Source organism: Leuciscus leuciscus, assembly GCF_965113295.1.
Source record: "Leuciscus leuciscus genome assembly, chromosome: 20".
Classification (NCBI taxonomy): domain Eukaryota; kingdom Metazoa; phylum Chordata; class Actinopteri; order Cypriniformes; family Leuciscidae; genus Leuciscus; species Leuciscus leuciscus.
This window is the reverse complement of record NC_138744.1, coordinates 24,591,456-24,611,180: the sequence shown is the minus strand read 5'-3', so window position 1 is coordinate 24,611,180 and position 19,725 is coordinate 24,591,456. Positions and strand designations below refer to the sequence as shown.

Sequence of the window (19,725 nt, the reverse complement as noted above, 5' to 3'; positions counted from 1 at the left end):
CAAACCTTGCTTAAATAGGCGCTTTTACATATCGCTTTGAAATAAATCTGGTAAATGATAACCTTGATAAATGAAATCTGACTCCTGCTGCTGATCTGTGCTGCGACTGTTGTTTGGCTCATGCTGAATTGAGGAGACGCGTTCAGTTTTTAATTGTTGTATCTGTTCTCTAACTGAACTAAATTATTTTTATTACTATAAAAAGAACTACTTGCAAGTGATGTAATCGGTGTGCGGCTGAAGTCAAGTCAAGTCACCTTTATTTATATAGCGCTTTTTACAATACAGCGGTAACACAGACTACCGCAGCAAGCCTACCCCAGACCAGCGTGTCGTCAGCTTTGTCTTCAAAAATACGATCTTAAAGCAAAAGGAACTGGATGAAATATTTGAATGCTACCGATTCACAATATGATTTCTGACTTGTGATGCAGCCTGAAACACAATCACATTGTGTTGGTTCATTTGACTTGACTTGACTTGACTTGACTTGACTTGACTTCAGAAGCTGCATGTTTGAGCATGTGTTTCCTGTTGAATGTGATTTGTCTATCATAAGTCAGGTGGTAATTTCCAACATGTCAGGCTCTAATGGCGCTTTCTACTGCATGGTATGGCTCGGCATGCTTTACTTTGGCTCGATTAGCTTTTCCACTGCAGTTTAGTACCGCTTCAAAGTGGGTGGGATTACAGACTGATCGTTATAGTTGTGGCAAATCCAATGATGCTGGTGGTGACGATTCTCACTGAGCAATCAGTGATCTGCAGTGTTTACACATCACATTTTAGTAGTGGTATGGCCAGTGGCGGTTCTACATTGAATTACACCCTGGGCGAGACCCCACCAATTAATATTGCCCCTTCATTCATGACATGGATACCGTAATCATACAGAGAAAACATAGTTGCATACCTTTATCTTTCGCTCGTTTCTAAATTGGGCACCTGATGGCTTTGACCTTTCTTGTCCATCTCTTATTTAGCACTCGACATCGACAATCAACAGATTTCCCCTGATCCCCCCCATACCAACTGTCACTCACGACGAGTCACGACCAGAAGTCAAGACTAAACCAATTCACCTTGGTGGTGGTGACCAAGTAATCGTTTTGTATTACCTATTTTTATTAGCCATTCAGACAATTCAGAAAAACAAAAATGTGCAGGAAATATAGAGGCCTGTATTTATAAAGAAATGTGCGTTATTTGGAAGAAAGTCGAGGTGTGAGACTGTCATCCGCGCCCGCGCCTCCACGCCCCCGCGCCCCCTCCCCTTTCCAGCCCCTTTCCCCTTCTCAAACAAACAGCTTCTGTGCACGGCATCTTCTTAGCAAGCAGGGGCGCCTGCAGAATTTGCCAATTCCCCACACAGTGAAATGATAGATAATAGAAAACCGCTTCGTGGCGCAGATTTTATTTATATTTTTATTTTATTTTTTTCTGCTCGTGCCTGCGGCGCCGCCCCCCCCAAAAATGCCGCCCCGGGCGATTGCTCGGTTCGCCCGTGCCAAAAACCGCTACTGGGTATGGCTCGCTTGGAAACTCAAACCGAAGTGGTTTTAAAAAAAGTACCAGGTACTAGGTACTGTACACAGTGGAAAACCCCCCAAAGAAACCCCCCGAGCCGTACCATGCAGTGGAAAAGCGCCATTAGTTCAGGAGATGTGTGACGCCATGCCCGTAATATATTACGGGTATAACGAATGACGACTCACACGACATGTGTGTCTTCTGTATGGGTGAGGAGCATGCAAGTTCAGTTCTTGAGGGGGCTGACTGCATTCGCTGTGAAAGATTTAATATCCGCAAGCTCCGATTCCGCTTGGCTCTCTTTCAGAGAGATGAGAGCCAAGCCCCTGCACCCTGCAGCGTGGGACCTGCAGCTGCCGAGGCGGCAAGGTGACTTCTGTCATGGGGCTTGCAGGTCGAGTTGCCTGATATGGGTGATTTTGCCATTTCTCTTACTCTCTCCACTGAATCTGAGAACCCCATTCTGGATCTTGAAGTTCACTTTGTGATTTCTTCAGACCAGAATGAGGAACTCATGCTGTCTGTGTCTGATTCTGAGGAGTTGGGTGCAGACAGTCAGGCGGATGCTTCAGTGGAGCTGTCCTCTCAATCTGTCATGTTCGAGGAGCGGTTCGAGGTTGTAACTTGTGCTGTGGCCAAGTTGAGTTTTTGGCCTGACAAAAAGAAACAGATCACTCGGTCTAAGCTCGATGATGATCCTTAGAGGGATAGTTCACCCAAAAATGAAAATTACGCTATGATTTACTCACCCTCAAGCCTTCCTATGTGTATATGACTTTCTTCTTTCAGACGAATACAATCAGAGTTATATAAAAAAAATGTCCTGGCTCTTCCAAGATTTATAATGGCAGTGAAGGGAGGATGATATTTTGAAGCCCAAAAAATTTAATCCATCCATGATAAAAACAATCTAAAATTAAGCTAATTATTTTAGTTGATAAAAATATGGATATTTTTCTCACAAAAATGCATTGTTTCGCGTCAGAAGACCTTTATTAACAACCCAGAGCCGTGTGGAGTACTTTTATGAAGGATGGGTGCACTTTTTTGGCCTTCAAAATCATGTCCTCCATTCACTACCATTATAAAGCTTGGAAGAGCCATTTTTTAATTAACTCTGACTGCATTCGTCTGCAATAAGAAAGTCATATACACCTAAGATGGCTTGAGGGTGAGTAAATCATGGGGGAATTTTCATTTTTGGGTGAACTATCCCTTTAACTTCAGGCTGAGAGCAAACATCCCGCTGCCATCTCACGTTCTTCCCTGACCTCCACACTGAGGTGTCGAGGTTTTGGAGGAATCCGTACTCGGTGCGAGTTCATACACTGGCCACCTCAACATACTCTACAGCATGGGTCACCAAACTAAGGCCCGCGGGCCGACTCAGGCCAGCAACCCCCCTTTGACTGGCCCCCCAGCCCCTCTGCCCCCCACTACTTGAACCGGCCCTATGAGGCAATCCCCAAAAGTCGTCATGGCCTATTTTTTTTAATTGCTTTTTGGAAAATAATAACATGTCTGCAAAGTTAACATTTTTCTAATTTTCCGAATTTTCGTCACCCGACATGCTCGAGATCAAGCAGTGACAGACAACGCACGCGTAGAGAACTGTCAGATAACTGTAAGTGTTCAGGACAGCAAAATGGCTAGCGTTAAATGAAAAGTTGATAGAGAGTGCAGAGTTTTCAAAGAACAGTGGACCAGCGATAATTTTTTTGTTCAGTGTAAGGACCGTGCAGTTTGTATTATATGTAAAGAAAGTGTGACGGTTTTCAAAGAATATAATCTGCGTCGTCACCACGAAACCTGCCACAAAGAGTATGCTAGCTTGCGAGGGCAAGCAAGAGAAGACAGGATTCGGAGGATGGCTGTGCCTGGACATAGTAGTGGGGATGGCTGTGCCAGGCTAGTAATCTCTACTACACAATGAGGCCTGCTGGTGGTCATTTTGGTCTGGGTCATACAATTTTATGTTATATAGCTGACCCGGCCCTGGCCCCTCCATCACAGTCAGAAACGATAATGTGGCCCCCAGAGAAAAAAGTTTGGTGACCCCTGCTCTACAGTGATTGGTAGGGTTGGGAATCGTGATACATTTTTCGGTTCCGGTTCCGGTTCCGCCAAACGATTCCGGTTTTGGTTCCGGTTCCCATTCAATAAAAAAAATATTAAAACAACTAATAAAAAATAGTAGTAAGGGAAAAATGCACAATCCTTTTTGTGTTCATTTCTTATACTTGTCAAATAAGTTTAACAGACTGGTAATGTCAACAAATTCAACATATTTAGCAATTTTTGCAAAAATAATACATTTTTCTGAAGGAAAATAAACATTTCTGCATTCTCTAGGAGAATTTGTGACCTCTCCTAGCTTATTGTATCTCCAGCAGTGGAGAATACCCTCTCAGAAGGGGTAGAATATGCTTGAACACACATGTAAGATCCAGACAGGTGAAACAGAATATTTTTTAAATCAGTTTCAATGATTGATTCAAATACTTCACTTGTTTCATCTGAGGATCCATCTAGCGGTTAATAAACAGAACTGCATGCGTTTTGCGGAAGAACACTGTAGCCGGAGCTACTTCTCTCTGTTTATGTCTATGACAAGTCATGCAGGTACTGGGCTTTTCCGCAGCGGTGCCGACCTGACCGGTGTTAAAGGGATACTTCACCTCTGGAAAGATGAATGTGTATTTAAAATAGGTCATTTATGTAGAAGAAATGTGAAATTATTTTTGAATTTGGAGCTTTCTAGACTGAGAAAAGCCAGAAAATGTATTTTTGGCTAATGTGGATGAAAGACATCAACTCCCAGAATGCACTTGCTTCGCTGCCCTAGGAGGCCACTCCCAAGCCACGCCTACCGGTTAGAGAGCACAGTTGAAAACAACAAGGCTAGGCTACTAGTGAGACACTGACGAGTTTTCCCGGGATTTCGAGATCGCCCAAAATATCCGGGATTCGGCTTTTGCGTTCTACAGTCCCCATTCATTATGTTTACTGTGGCGAGCAGGACGAGGCTGAGGGGCGCGGGAGAACGGCGCGAGGCCGGTGGCGTGATTACTGATGAGCGAGACGCACCGGTCTCATATCTATCACGGAGGAGCGGGAATTTTCTTAGCAATGTAAAAACCACATCAACCGGTCACTTGTTTAGCGTTCATGTAAACACTACATTCAGATTCACCAATCGGAATGAATTCAGTTAGATTGACACAAAAGGTGTGCATGTAAACAATGAATGGCGACTGCAGAAAGCAAAAGCCGAATCCCGGACATTTTGGACGATCATCTCGACGGCCGGACATGTCCGGGAAAAAGAGGATGGTAACCCCTAATACTCAGCTTTCTCCTACTACTCAGCTTTCTCCACATGAACAAGAGCCTGTTAGCTTAGCTTCCAAAGAAGAAAGACGGCTGATACTATGTGTACATTCTGTGAGTGAGATCCCACCCTCTATGGGCGGGTTGAAAACATGAGGGACAGCCCCTCCTACTGGCTGTAGTCTTTAGCCTCTGGGCAAAAAATCCTCCGATGACGCAAAATGACGATTTTTGCGTCATCGGAGGATTTTTTCCAGACAAAAAAATACATAAATCTCTCATCTCAGGGGGATATGAGGGTAGAAAGCACAGTAATTCGAAAATACTACAGGTTTTCTGCTAATACAAAGCTTAATGCTGAATCCTGAAGTATCCCTTTAAGTAGTCCGAGTATAAACGCTTATTACAGGCTTACCATAGTGAATCAGGATAAGACAAAAACACAGTTTGAAAAAAGGTATTCATGATGTATTCGCTCATTATATAAATGTAGTCAATTCTGAACAAAAAAGCTACAGACTCCACCTTTAAGAATGTTTTGAAGCATCAGTTGTAATCGATACACTCGTTATTTGAAGTGACTTTCAAAAGGTGATTTACTCTATTTTGGTTGCTACCGTAGACATCAGTGTTTATACTCGAACTATAAACTTATCTCAGTACATCTGTGATCATTTGAATATTTGTAACACAGAACTATCGATACTGTGTGGTTGAAAAGACTGTGAAAGTAAAGCTGTTTTATATATATTGACAACTGCTCTCTCTGGGTCAGCGACAGCGCAAACAGATTTGAATGTTCTGCAGTGAAGTTTTGGTCATTTAAGAATAAGATCGCGTGGGTGTTTGAATCGTGATCGAGATCTTTAAAAAATGTATCATGCAGCTCTTCTGTCTTTATACTCTCTCCCTGCGTTGATATCTGACGCAAAACGTATACGAGTAGTGCGAGGGCTTTTCAGTGCATTCATTACTATTTTAATATTCATGAGGTGAGACATCGCTATTAAAGTATAAGCTCCCAGCACTTCGCCTACACCTCGCACCAGAACCGTTTTCAGAACCGAAACTTTGGAATTTCGCATGGTTCCGGTATTTTTCGAAAACACTAACGGTTCTGGATAAGAATTGATTCTCGGTTCCCAACCCTAGTGATTGATATGCGAGAGCGCAGGTACGGGGATGTGCAGAGGGTGTAAGAGACGCTTGCGGGCGGTCTCCCCCTCAAGCGCATCATCGAATGAATCCCTTGCCATATCCAGGAGCCGGCACCGTCCACCAGCTCCTTCAGACCAAGGCCTAGTGAAAGGAGAGAGGAGCAAAAGGCCAGCATGGTGGCCCATGTCACAGAACGTTGGGACATCAGGAGTCAGAAAAGGTATTTTTCAACAAAGAACTGCAGTATATCTTGGTGAAAAGGGCCATAGAAAAAGTACCTCTCCCAGAGAGAGAATCAGGGTACTACAGTCAGAGAGAGGGGGATTGCATTCGAGAGGGGGATTGCATTCGATTTTAGATCTGAGGGGCCTGAACAGTACTCTTCGGACATACAGGTTCAAGATGCTGAACTTCTTGCTGAACTTCGTGTCTCAAATCCAGTTCGAGGACTGGTTTGTGATGATAGATCGAAAGGATGCTTACTGTCACATCAAGAAAACAAGAGGGCAAACTTTCAGTCTTACAGGTTCAGAGACTGATCTGGCTCCTGACTGCGGCCCAGACCGGACTATAATCCAAAAGTTCATTCTATGTCTGGTCAGCCAATGGTCTTGCAGTCAGCCAATGGTCTTTATTTCCTCCGCTTCATGGGATGCAACAGCAAGAAAGTTTGCATCTGTTATGTCCGTTGTGTGCTTTCAGGATCTATGTCCACTGCTCAGGCAAGTAGAATAAGTCCTCTCAGCTTCTGGTCTGCTTTTGGTGGCTGCAATAGAGTGAATACAGTGTATCTCACTTTGGATCACGGATGCAATCTCCCTCTCCTATCAGGCGGAATGGCTTAGCCCCTAGAAGTTAGGGCCCACTCCACTAGGAGTGTTATGTCTTCCAAAGCTCTTGCTAGGGGAGCAATCTTGCAAGATGTTTGTTCTGTGGCCAGATTTTATTGTCTGGACATGGATTCAACCACAGGGTCTCAAGTCCTTCAGTGTTGATTCGGTCTCAGCCAGCGCTCAACAACTGTCTGTACAGATATATATATATATATATCAGATTCAGATAATACCCCGTCACAGGCCATTCTTGAGATTCGCCTTCGAGGGTCAAGTATATATGTACACCGTCCTTCCGTTCGGCCTGTCTTTAGCACCCCGTACATTCACGAAGTGCATGGACGCGGTTCTCGCTCCCTTGAGAAATCGGGGTATGCGGATTTTGAACTATCTGGACGATTGGCTGATTCTGGCACAGTCAGAGATAGAACTTATATCTCACAGAACAGTGCTTCTCAGCCATCTGGAAAGCCTGGGCCTTACGGTCAACTGGACCAAGAGCTCATTACTTCCCAGTCAGTCAGTTTCTTTTCTGGGAATAGAGCTGGACTCTGTGGCTATGACTCTGTGGACTCTGTGGCGTCTTTCCAGAAGGGCAGCGTCGCTCCTCTGAAAACATTTCAGAGAATGCTGGGCTGCATGGTGTCAGCTGCAGCGGTGCTTCAGTTGGGTTTACTGTGTATGCGCCCGCTGCAGCGCTGGCTGAATGCTCGAGTGCCTCACCGAGCCTGGGCTTCCGGCAGCAGACGAATCAGAGTGACCCAGAGCTGCATTTCAGCCCTGGAGCCCTGGTTAGCGGCCGACTGGTACCAGTGGGGAGTGACGATGGGAGCTGTCTGGTACCGAAAGGTCATCTCGACGGACGCCTCCAACTCAGGTTGGGGCGCTCTCTTCGAAGGCAGACCGGTCTTTGGCCTGTGGTCAGACCCGAGAGAAACACCTCCATATAAACTGTCTGGAGATGATAGCGGTCGAGAACGCGCTGAAGCGTTTCCTTCCTTACATACGGGGCCACCACGTTCTAGTCCGTACGGACAACATGTCTGTGGTGTCCTACGTGAACCGTCAGGGCGGTGTCAGATCCAGGAATCTCTGCTATCTGGCAGAACGCCTCCTCATTTGGGCTCAGCTCTCGCTACGCTCCCTGAGAGCTGCGCATGTGCCGGGCCACCTGAACGACGGCCCAGACAGACTGTCCAGGGACAACATTCCCCCGGGAGAATAGTCCCTACATCCTCAGACAGTTCAGTTACTGTGGTGCTTATTCGGCAAAGCGGAAGTTGACCTTTTTGCGTCAAAAGACAACGCTCACTGCCCAAGGTTCTTTTCAAAGAACGAGGACGCGCTGGCTCAAACCTGGCCCAGCCTCCCACTATATGCTTTCCCTCCAATCTCGCTGTTACCACAGGTAATCAAGAGAATCAGGGAAGCGTGCCACTCGGTGCTCCTCATAGCCCCGCGATGGGAAAACCAAACCTGGTTCCCAGAGCTGATGCAGCTGTCACACGTGGCCCCATGGCCGATTCCGGTGAGGAGAGATATTCTCTCTCAAGCCGGCGGCTCAATTTGGCATCCCCATCCAGAGCGCTGGTCTCTGCATGCATGGATAATGAACGGATACCTGTTGCTTTGCCAGAACGGATCGTGAACACGATCACGCAATCTAGAGCTCCTTCTACGAGAAGGCTATACGCGTCTAAATGGTCTGTGTTCTCCTCATGGTGTGCCGACAGAAATCTAGACCCACGAACTTGTGGGGTCTCTTGGGTGCTTTGCTTCCTTCAGGAGCTGTTGGACGAGGGCAGGTCCTCCTCCACGCTCAAAGTGTATGTTGCGGCTATTGCAGCGTTCGCGGAGCCGACGCGCGGCCAGTCAATAGGAAGGAACGAGCTCATCATCCGCTTCCTTAGAGGAGCCAGGAGGATGAATCCCCCGCGGCCCCCATCGGTTCCTATTTGGGATCTTTCTTTGGTCCTAGAGGCCCTGAAAACACATCCCTTTGAACCACTAGATTCTGTGGATCTAAAATACCTGTCGCTCAAAACCATTTTTCTGATAGCCCTGTCATCAGTCAAACGTGTGGGGGATCTACACGCGCTGTCTGTTAACGCTGTGTGTCTCGAGTTTGGGCCAAATGACTCTAAAGTCATCCTCAAACCAAGACACGGTTATGTCCCCGAGGTGATTGGCACTCCCTTCAGAGCGCAGGTCATCTCTCTATCGGCTCTGCCAGCATCCGGTAGCAAGGGCGATATTAACCTCCTCTGCCATGTCAGGGCACCGAGAGTTTACATTACGCGCTCCGCCACCTTCAGGCGCTCGGAGCAGCTCTTTGTTTCGTTTGGTGGGCACACCAAGGGTCTCGCCGCCTCGAAACACAGCCTGTCCAGGTGGATAGTGGACGCTATCGCGGCAGCTTATGCGTCTAAACACCTGCAGTGCCCTTTGGGCATCAGGGCTCATTCCACTAGAGGCATGGCCTTGTCGTGGGCTTGGTCCAGCGAGATTTCTATTCATGACATCTGTATGGCGGCAGGCTGGGCCTCCCCCTCTACATTTGTTAGGTTTTATAACCTGGAAGTTCCCGCCTTACAGGCAAAACGAAAGCGTGTGTATGTTCTGCCCAGAGTGTTCGTGTGCAGGATACATTCACGTGACTTTAGCTCTCCTGGTTGAGCTGCACTATAGGGGTTGATATTCTTAATATAGACCGGCAGCGCCGCTCTGTATTCCCCCACGGTGTGCTTATGTACATGTGCTGGCCCGCATTGCTGGCCGCCTGATTCCCACTCATCTGTGTTCCCCGGGTTTCCCCTGGGACTCATGTAGTGGATGCTCGGCGCGCACAGCGTTGACAAGGGGTTCCCGTAGCGTAAGCAACTTACGCAATACGAGAGAACCTCTCGTAAGAGAACGTACTCGGTTACCTAATGTAACCTCGGTTCTCTCTAGAAGAGGGAACGAGTATTGCGTAACCTGCCGTGCTCGCGCCTCGAGCTTATTTCGCTTCAGTCGATGAAAACCAGGGAAGCAGCCCCCGAGCCCTTCCTTATATACGCTAAGCCACTTCCATTCTGGCGGGCTTTGATGCGTGAGGCCGCAACGTCACGCGGGGCTCAGTGGTAGGCAGCTGCAGTTGCCACAGGGCAGCCAATGAGCGCGCTAGACAGCTCGCTCTAGGTCTGCTAGCTGCTACACTGCGTTGACAATAAATACAAAAATTAAGGATAATTTTTTGGCTTCATATCTCGAGAAAAGATGACTTTACCCGTAGCGTAAGCAACTTACGCAATACTCGTTCCCTCTTCTATAGAGAACCGAGGTTACATTAGGTAACCGAGTACGATTTCAAACCTGTTGGAATTTCTTCTTCTTCAGAACAATAAAGAAGAAAAGCTGTTCTTTCCACACAATGAAAGGGGTCCAAAAACAACACTGAACCCCAGTGTCTTTCTCTGTATTGACCAAAAAAGAAATAATAATAATTGAATATATATATAGATATATTCATTTATTTTTCATTAAAGAAATGCATACATGTTGGGAACAACATATGGGTAAGTAAATAGACGTTTTGAGTAAACTGTCCCTTTAACTCAAGAGCTGAACGATTCAAATGAGTGTGTCTTACTACAAATACGTTGTAATCCACAATACAACAAAATAAAGCAAACTATACTGCAGTAAGATGAATGATTTCGTTCAGACAAATCATATTTCAAAAACACAAGATGTAGGACAGTGGAAATAAGGAGGCGCAACGATCAAAGATGTCCGTCTACAAATTTTTACATCGCATAATTGTCACGGTTCATGAATTCACTGACTCTTTCTCGCGCTGTGTTTGTGTTGTGTGTGTGTGTGTGTGTGTGTGTGTGGGTGGGTGGGCGTGGTCGCTGATCAGCCGCTGATTGTCATCAGCGCCAGCTGATTCTTATCAGCAATCTCTATATAAGCTCATTGTCTTTCGTCTTGTGTTTGTCAGATCGTTGTGGGATTTTCCCCTGTGTAGTGAGTCTTCGTTGGTGTTCCTGATTCCCGGTGTGGTGTTCCTGTCGAGTTCGTTCTGCCTGTCGTCTTCCAAGGATCCTGTTTCGTCTCTTCACCCTGCGGACTCGTTTGGTGTTCCCGTCTACTTGTCGTTCAAGGATATCACCTCACCTGTTCACCACGGGATCCGGGTTGCCCATCTGCCATTCCTGCGCTACCAGGGACCATCGAACTGTGAGCTCCATATCTCTGTCTACGTGTGCATTCAATAAACCTTTATTCTTGCACTTGCATCTTCTGTTCTCATTTCACGTGACAGAACGATCTGACCCTCATGGATGCAGCAAGAGATTCTGACCTGGCTGAATTTCTGTCCAGAAGTGTTACGAGGATGGACCAGCAGGAGGAAAACTTGAACCTGACTGGACGCGCGGTTCAAGCCTTGGTAGCGCAGGTGTCCGAGCTCACCCAGTGGATTCAAGATCTAACACCTCCCACTGCGCCACCCACACCGCCAACGCCACCCCCGCTGCCGCAGACTAACCATCCACCGGAACCCAGATTACCAGCGCCTGAGAGGTACAATGGTGAACCACAACTGTGTAGAGCATTTCTAACCAAATGTTCCATGTTTTTTGCTCTGCAACCGCAGACTTTTGCTTCAGAGAAATCCAAGGTGGCTCTGGTTCTCACACTACTGTCTGGACGTGCGTCACAGTGGTGAACGGCGGTGTGGGAAAATCGAGATCCATGCTGTTCCTCGTTCCAGTCACTCGCGGCTGAGATAAGGAGGGTGTTTGATCGAGCGGTGGCCGGAAGAGAAGCTGCACGTCAACTAGCTGATCTTCGCCAGGGAGGCCGATCGGTTACCGATTACTTGATCGAGTTCCGTACCCTCGCCGCGGAGGGTAACTGGAACGAGGAGGCGCAGTGGGATAGATTCCTGCATGGGCTGGCTGACCGTATCCAGGGAGAAATTTACGCCCTGGATCTTCCCAAGGATCTCAACGGACTTATCGAGTTGGCTCTGCAGGTGGATGCTTGACTACAGTGAGTGGAACAACATTCCCGCAGGACCTTGGTTCCAGAGACCTTCCCAGCACCTCGAGCCAGTGGCAGTGATACGGTCAGCCCCACCTTCGATCACAAGCCCATGCAGGTGGGTAGAGCTCGGCTCTCCCGGGAGGAGAAAGAACGACGGAGATCCCGGGGTTTGTGCCTATATTGCGGTGGAACTGGCCATTTCATCAACACCTGCCCCGTAAAAGATCGAGCTCGGCAGTAAGCAGGAGGCTACTGTCGGGCGGGATCTCCACCAGCAAGACCTCCACTACGCTCCTCCCGGTGAGACTGCAATGGGCAACCCGGTACTACAACGGTCACGCACTTCTGGATTCTGGGGCCGAGGGAAATTTCATGGACTTGTCATTGGCGCGTAAGCTGCAGATTCCCATCATACCACTCACTAATCCGATTTCTGTCAATGCACTCAACGGACAAGAACTACCTGTCATTTCATTCACCACTGATTCACTGACACTTATAACCTCAGGCAACCACACTGAAGAGCTTTCATTTCTACTCCTGGACTCTCCTCATGCTCCGGTGGTCCTCGGTCATCCCTGGCTTACCCAGCACAATCCTAGGGTTGACTGGGGTCACAATTCAGTGTCTGCGTGGAGCACTAAGTGTTATGCGTCTTGTTTAATGTCTGCTTGTTCTTCGGTGTCCAGTTCTGTTTTGCAGGAGGAGTCGGTGAATTTGTCTAACGTGCCCGCGGAGTACCTCGACCTGAAGGAAGTGTTCAGTTCTATTCCGGAGAGGGAGGCCATGGAGAAATACATTTCTGATTCTCTAGCTTCTGAATTCATTCGTCCTTCCTCTTCTCCGGCGGGGGCGGGGTTCTTTTTTGTTGGTAAGAAGGATGGATCTCTGCGACCGTGTATTGATTACCGAGGGTTGAACAACATCACGGTAAAGAATACTTATCCTTTGCCGTTGATGTCTTCAGCCTTCGAGCGGTTGCAGGGAGCCTCCGTCTTCACAAAATTGGACTTACGCAATGCATATCATTTGGTTCGCATCAGGAAGGGGGATGAATGGAAAACTGCTTTCAATACCCCCAGGGGCCATTTTGAATATTTGGTCATGCCCTTATGCTTTTCATGCATAGTCTGTTCCTTTCTTAGGCTACATCATCTCGTCTGAGGGAATACGCATGGACCCTGACAAGGTTAAGGCTGTGATGGATTGGCCAAGTCCAGATTCCCGTAAGGCCCTACAGAGGTTTCTGGGGTTTGCCAATTTCTATCGGCGTTTTATTCGCAATTTCAGCCAACTAGCCGCACCTCTGACTGCCTTGACCTCCCCCAGAACGACGTTCAGGTGGTCCGATACAGCCGAGGCTGTATTCGCTAACCTCAAGAGCCGCTTCAGTTCTGCTCCCATTCTGATTGCCCCTGATCCTTCACGTCAGTTCGTGGTGGCGGTCGACGCGTCAGAGGTGGGGGTAGGTGCAGTTCTATCCCAACGTTCTTCCTCAGATGACAAGATGCACCCTTGCGCGTTTTTGTCCCATCGTTTATCTCCTGCCGAACGTAACTATGACATTGGTAACAGAGAGTTGTTGGCAGTCAAGTTAGCACTGGAGGAGTGGCGTCATTGGTTAGAGGGGTCGGGGGTACCTTTTATCGTTTGGACCGATCATAAGAACCTGGAATATATTAGATCTGCCAAAAGACTCAACTCCAGGCAGGCTCGATGGGCACTTTTTTTCGGACGTTTTGACTTTGTTCTCTCGTACCGCCCGGGTTCCAAAAACATCAAACCCGACTCTTTATCTCAAATTTTTTATCCATCCGAACGCCCGGTGACTCCCGAGTGCATTTTACCTGAGAAAGTAGTTATCTCCACACTCACATGGGAGGTCGAATCGAAGGTCAAGACGGCCTTAGAAGGGGTAATGCCTCCGCCCGGTTGCCCACTGAGTCGTTTATTTGTGCCAGAGGGGGTTCGGTCCGACGTTATTCGATGGGGTCACTGTTCCAGTGTAGCATGTCATCCAGGTGTAAATTGCACCAACTTTTTGGTCAAGCAATGATTCTGGTGGCCATTAATGGCTCGCGACATTCAGAGTTTTGTTTTGGCTTGCTCGGTTTGTGCCACTGGTAAGACTTCCAATCGACCCCCAGAGGGATTACTCCAACCGCTGTCTGTCCCTTCGAGACCCTGGTCCCATTTAGCGCTAGATTTCATAACTGCCCTCCCACCCTCCCAGGGTAAGACGGTCGTTTTGACCGTAGTGGACCGGTTCTCGAAGGCGGCTCATTTCATTCCCTTGCCCAAATAACCTTCAGCCAAGGAGACAGCGGTGGCTGTCATAGATCACGTCTTTCGGTTACATGGCCTCCCGACTGATGTGGTTTCTGACAGAGGGTCCCAATTTGTGTCCAAATTTTGGCAGGAGTTTTGTAGATTACTGGGCGCGACTGTCAGTCTGTCTTCGGGTTACCATCCCCAAAGCAATGGGCAAACCGAGAGGGCCAACCAAGATCTTGAGAGAATGTTGCGATGTTTGGTGTCCAAGAATCCTTCCTCCTGGAGTCAGCAACTTTCATTGGTGGAGTACGCCCATAACTCGTTACCAGTGTCATCCACGGGCCTTTCTCCGTTTCAGTGTAGCTTAGGGTACCAGCCACCAGTTTTTTCTAGCCTGGAATCCGAAGTCGCGGTCCCCTTCGTCCAGAGGTGCTGTCGCACATGGACCAGAGCCCGTGAGACTCTGCTCCAGGTGAAGGCACGCACCAAGGCTAAAGCCGATCGCCACCGGTCTAGGCCTCCCGTATACGTCGTGGGTCAAAAAGTGTGGCTTTCTACTAGAAATATTCCGCTCCGCTCCGTGTCTAATAAGCTTGCTCCTAAATTCATTGGCCCATTCACTGTCACCAAGATCATTAGTCCGGTGGCAGTCCGCCTCAAACTTCCTCCAGCGTACAGGAGAATTAATCCCGCCTTTCATGTCTCCAAATTAAAGCCTGTTTTTCGTTCTCATCTTAATCCGCCAGTCCCGGTTCCCCCACCGCCGCGACTTGTAGATGGGGAACCTAAGTATTCGGTAAATCGTATTCTGGACTCAAGGCGGAGGGGACGCGGATTTCAGTATCTGGTGGACTGGGAAGGTTACGGTCCGGAGGAGAGAAGTTGGGTTCCTGCTAGAGACATTCTGGATCACTCCCTTATTGATGATTACAATCAACAGGTAGGTCCTCCTGGGAGCACCAGGAGGCGCTCCTAGGGGGAGGGGTAATGTCACGGTTCATGAATTCACTGACTCTTTCTCGCGCTGTGTTTGTGTTGTGTGTGTGTGTGTGTGTGTGGGTGGGCGTGGTCGCTGATCAGCCGCTGATTGTCATCAGTGCCAGCTGATTCTGATCAGCGATCTCTATATAAGCTCATTGTCTTTCGTCTTGTGTTTGTCAGATCGTTGTGGGATTTTCCCCTGTGTAGTGAGTCTTCGTTGGTGTTCCTGATTCCCGGTGTGGTGTTCCTGTCGAGTTCGTTCTGCCTGTCGTCTTCCAAGGATCCTGTTTCGTCTCTTCACCCTGCGGACTCGTTTGGTGTTCCCATCTACTTGTCGTTCAAGGATATCACCTCACCTGTTCACCACGGGATCCGGGTTGCCCATCTGCCATTCCTGCGCTACCAGGGACCATCGAACTGTGTGCTCCATATCTCTGTCTACGTGTGCATTCAATAAACCTTTATTCTTGCACTTGCATCTTCTGTTCTCATTTCACGTGACAATAATAAGCTTTTCATCTTTTTAATTATTTAGGCTACCAAAACTAAAATGAATAGAGACTTCAATTTAGGTCACCAGTGGAGAGCTGTTGCGCATTGCTCGGTGTGCTGGTGGTTCTCAAGATTTAAATGTGATTTGCGAAACAAATCATTCACACCTCTCACAAACCAGTTTAACAAATTCAGAGTAACCGAACTGATCAAAAGATTCTTTTGCGAACTGGATATTGCTATGACCGATCAGAAAAGATTGCTTTCTGTTATTTTTTGCTCTTTGCTGCTGCAAATGTAACTAAAGTGTTTGGACAAATGTATTGGAGTAAAATTATATATTTTTTTCTTTAATATGTAGTAAAGTAAAAGTAGAAGTCAACAAAAATATTTAAACTCGAATAAAGTACAAATACTTTATTACTGTACTTAAACGAATAGTTCACTTCAACATGAAAATTCTGTCATTTACTCACCCTCGAGTTGTTTCAAACCTGTATGAATTTCTTTCTTCCGCTGAACACAAAAGATGATATTTTGAAGAATGTCGGTAACCAAACAGTTGATGTACTCCATTGACTTCCATAGTATTTTTAAGGAAGTCAATGGAGTACATCAACTGTCTGTTGAATGTTGAAGTGAACTATTCCTTTATGTACAGTAATAAAGTATTTGTACTTCGTTATTATATACCACTGCCATATTCAAACCACAATGATTTTGGTGATTGATGGCGATGATTTTTTTTCTAATTCACTGGGGGTTTGGTTTTGTGATGGATCTTTGGATAAAGCAGTTGAAAAACACCCATTGTAGTTTGAAAATGCCCACTGATAAAAACACCTGTAATGGTTCTGCATGTACACTTCTAAGCACGGCTGAAGCTGGGTTATCCTGGGCCACGGTGCAGGTTGTTTCTGTGGGCCCCCTTGAAATCGCGTTTCGGGGGTGGGTGGGTTTTCCCCTTGAATGAAATCGTGTTCACCACCACCTTTAGATCTGCTAGGGACGGTCCTACTTCTCAGTAACTGATGCTTCCTCAGAGAGAAAACATAGGTGCATCCTATACAAAATTCTTGTTTGTTGAACAACCTGACATATTCACACAATTTGCACAATTTCAGACAACGGTGCGGTCACAAAACGAAGACAAAGGTACACGGGATCCAATACAAAGTGATTTTAATATTACAACAAACACAGGAACAGACAGAAGGTTTAACAGTGTGTGTGTGAAACATGGGGTAAACACATACAACACGCAAACATCAACTGACAACCAAAGACTGAAAATAGAGGAACTAAATACACAGAGATAATGAAATGATAACGAACAGGTGTGATGATTAGATGAGTGTCCATGACAACTGATGACTGGCTGGAAAATCAAACAATGAATAAACCATACATTTTCCTACACACTTAAAAAGTGCATCTTGCTTTGGTAATATTTATTAGGAATTTCCTGATTAAAGTTCCAATAATATTTAGCAGATTTCTTGAAGTGCAAGTGACAGCCCATGTCTTGCCTCTTTTACTCAATGGTAGCAACACCTTTTCTTTAGTCGGAGTGAAGGCAGACGAGGATTGACAATTAAAGAAATGAGAAGTGCCCTCCTGATAATGGTGACATTGATTATAATAAGTAATTACTTAAAGGACAATTCCGGTATTTAACACTTTGAGTTTATTTTGTAGTTTGTTTTGGATGAACAAGGCTGCGTCTCATTTCTCTGTCTTACCCCTTACTCTTACCCCTTCCCCTCGGTTTTGCGCGTTCATGTGAGGGGAAGTGGTGTCCCAATTCTCATTTTGATTAAGGGCTAGGGCCAAGGCGTAGGGCTACATAGCCCTTGAAACGAAGTCTGCGGAGGACCACACTTGAAAGAGAGGGGTAGGAATTTCTCAGAAGTGAGTCGCACAAATGTATGTATTTTCAGCAGTTTAATGACACTCGTGTTTTATGATACCTTTAATAAAACGTTCAAGCGGTTTTAATTGTAATGTTTTTGTTTTGAATCACTAGTTAACCGCTAGCTAGCAGCTATGCGCTATTTGCCGTTTGCTAATGTTTTGCTTATGGTGTCGCCGGCGCCGCCGTTAAATACAATGAAACAATGTCTTTGACTGATGGCACACAAGCGTGCAAAGATAAAGAGAGACCAGGCAATCGATATCACAACCCGAGATGACGGCATCTTCGTTTGTTTATGTCAACGCGTATCGCTTCTGTTGACGTAGCAGCCAGCTAGCGGAAAGGGAAGATGACGCAAACGGTAATCGAGTGGTGTCTCATTTCTTAGAGAAACGTTCTTCCCCCTACCCCCCTTCACTCGGTATCGAAGGGCAAGGGGAAGACGCAGACAAAGGGGTAGGGGAAGGGGAAGGGGTAAGACAGAGAAATGAGATTGGCCCCAAGAGTGGTGGACAAAGAAATTTTGACAATGGTTCCTGTCTCGACTTTTTGACTATTTTAGAATTGCCCATGACCGCTTTAGAATGGGAGTCTATGGCCATGCACAAACATGTCCTTAAAACAACCCTTAACGTTCGTTTTCAAAACTGTGCAACTCACCGAGTGGTTAGTGGTGTTCGTTGATGTTCCAAAACAAGTAGCGTAGAGAAATACAGTTTCTGTCGTGTTTTATTTGCCATTTTGTAAAATCCCATTGATTTCCGTTGGAGGACTCATTGCTCGTTGATATTACTGCGCTACCGGAGACGGAAAGGGGGCTGTTTACATTTGGTTGTAGTCTTTTAGGTCTTTTCGCTCGGTTCTCTGACTCTCAGAAGGCTAGCGTGAGCAGAGCAACGGAAGTTGCGGAAGAGCGGAAGTTTATACGCGGTTGTGAGGTATCTGAAAAAATAGTTCCACTATAGAAAAATAAACGGATTGAAATCATACATTGCGCCGATATATTTGTTTTTAATCATCAATGAACACCACTAACCACTCGGTGAGTTGAACAGTTTTGAAAACGAAGGGTTAAGGGTTGTTTTAAGGACATGTTTGTGCATGGCCATAGACTCCCATTCTAAAGCGGTCATGGGCAATTCTAAAATAGTAAAAAAGTCGAGACAGGAACCATTGTCAAAATTTCTTTGTCCACCACTCTTGTTCATCCAAAACAAGCTACAAAATAGACTCAAAGTGTTAAATACCGGAATTGTCCTTTAACCACTAAAAAGTATGTTCTATATAGTATGAATGTTATCTGAACATACTACATTCGCCATGTTGTCATTATCTTGTGACCTACCGGCGTCAGTTACGCTTCACTGCCATTCACAAATCCTCTCACGTGAGGAAACGAGAATGCACAAGTAATAAATGAGAAGCACCCATCGAGTTGTAGTCAAGACCCGACCTGATCTGATGCTATCCTGTGCCTTATCTCCTGCTCCCTGATTACTGCTTTACAAGGTAATCATTAATATTCCTGAATCACCATTAAATGTGAGGAATGTAATTGATCTCCATTCAGTTTAGCCTGTTCTCACTGAAACACAATCACAAAAAAATTGAATCTTTAAAACTACACTACATTCTTTAAAAAAACTTATTTTGTGTTCAGCAGAAGAAAGAAACTCATACAGGTTTGAAAAAACTTGAGGGTGAGATCAGATGGCAACATTGTTTTATGTTGACAGTACATTTCAGTTGTATTTTCAATGTTTGAACAAACATGATTTAGAATGAACACCACAATGTGTTCATTGTTGTTGATCCATTGTTGTTGATCCATCAATGCATTGATCCAACAATATTACCCAGGATTCTTTTTGTTAATTTCAATGTTGATTCAACAGCAATGATGTAGAATCAGCATCATAGTGTAACGTTGATTCAATGACATTACCATTGATTTTTTGGTTGAAATCTCACTATTGTTTCAACATTAATTGTGGGTGCAAAAGTGATACTGAACCAAACATTACTCTATAACATTAATTCAAAGCAATTAGCGTTGACACATCAACATTGACTGATAATCTATGTCGTTTGTATTATATTATTTCTTTCTTTTAAACGTCTGATGTAATTTATTGTATTTATATTTATTTATTCCTGATTGTCGTGTTGTTTAGTGAC

General features: G+C 46.0%; 1 protein-coding gene across 1 annotated transcript in view; it reads right to left on the bottom strand.

Moving 5' to 3' along the window:
• ca14 (carbonic anhydrase XIV) overlaps positions 1 to 19,725 on the bottom strand; it is a 61,088-nt gene that overhangs the window by 2,203 nt on the left and 39,160 nt on the right. The window lies entirely within an intron of this gene.